The sequence below is a fragment of the Puma concolor genome, chromosome C2 (genome assembly GCF_028749965.1).
Source record: "Puma concolor isolate L17-30 chromosome C2, mPumCon1.1.hap2, whole genome shotgun sequence".
Taxonomy (NCBI): Eukaryota; Metazoa; Chordata; class Mammalia; order Carnivora; family Felidae; genus Puma; species Puma concolor.
This window is the reverse complement of record NC_141675.1, coordinates 12,528,654-12,529,941: the sequence shown is the minus strand read 5'-3', so window position 1 is coordinate 12,529,941 and position 1,288 is coordinate 12,528,654. Positions and strand designations below refer to the sequence as shown.

At 42.9% G+C, this 1,288-nt stretch overlaps 1 long non-coding RNA gene across 1 annotated transcript; it reads right to left on the bottom strand.

Annotated features, from left to right (window-relative positions):
* Positions 1 to 557: 557 nt before the first annotated feature.
* Positions 558 to 974, bottom strand: LOC147577100 (uncharacterized). Its single transcript, XR_015255742.1, has 2 exons — positions 847 to 974; positions 558 to 708 (listed from the first exon to the last, which is right to left on the bottom strand). It is a non-coding gene; the product is annotated as an uncharacterized LOC147577100 (long non-coding RNA).
* Between the last annotated feature and the right edge of the window lie 314 nt (positions 975 to 1,288).

The window sequence follows — 1,288 nt, the reverse complement described above, 5'->3', positions numbered from 1 at the left end:
TTAAGAAAAAAAACCTTAGGGTAGATTAAATTGAAAAAAAAAAAAAAAAAAGGAAAAAGGAAACAACCAAGCAAAAAATAACGGCGCAAAAACAAATCCTGCGCAAAGTGAATCAGAAAAGAACACATTAAAGGCCCTGAATGGCATTTGAGTAATGGTGAAAGACGGTACCAACACATTGCCTTGTCCTTAAAATTCACCGAAATAGCAGAGGATGATGAATAATACACATGCAGTGAGGGAAACAAAAATCTCATTTCCATGCTCTCCAGAGTTTAACTGAAATAAGTCCCCGTTCCTATTTGAATGTGGCCTTGCAGGGCTTTGAAATCGGAAAACAATCCCTGCATGCCGAATTGGATGCTCACTAGCTAGCAGTTAAAAATAGGAAATGAAAATGAGTGACAAACTAGAACACTGGAGGAGAGAGAAAAAGAAATACCGCTTTCCTAGCCTTCTGCTCCTTCACAGTCCGATCCGTCCCACAGGCACGCTGGAATTTGCCTTGCCTGTGCTGGCAACGGGGTTTCGCCGTAAGTTATTGAAAAGGCAAATCAAGGTTTTTAGATCCTTGTAATTACAAAGCTAAAAAGCAATTGGAAAAATATATCCGGCACCTTCAGAGCATTTGATGTGACTTCCCGGTGACACTTAGAGCAGGGGTATGCTGTTGAGGGAGCATTTTTCTATTCAGTTCCTCAGCCCTTTCTGAAAGAAAAAGAATTCTTAGCACCGTTTTTTCCATTAAGTGAATTCAGTTAATTAGCTTCACAAACAGAGCACATGCATTATTCAGCAGCAGACATTCATCAAATTTGTCTTTCCACAGCCAGCCCTTCTTCTCACCTCTTAGCTAGACGGGGCCAGGCTCCTTCCATTAGGATAAGCATTTAAGACAGTTCTGACTTAGGGGTTTCGGTGGAAGGCAAGGACATGTGAGCCATATTGGGGTGTGGATGAGTTGGGGCTGGAGGAGTGCATGAATTGTGAAAAAGGGTAAAGGAATCTGAATGATGTCATGACTTGAAAAAGAAAAAAAAAAAAAAAAGGCAGTGGTTCGTTTGTGGCCTCTCTGGCGTGTGTGTCCTGGAGAGATTTTTCCCTGCCTCATCATACTCGTTGAGATCCAGTAACCCTGATTCATGAGTTTATCACAGTTGGGCTGAGCAACTGGAGATTCTCTAACCACTCCCAGGGAGCACCGCACGTAGCTAGGGAGGCAGGCCTGGCAAGAATCTCAAGACACAGCGTCCGATTCACCCAGAGGCTCTATTCTAGGAAAAGGAGA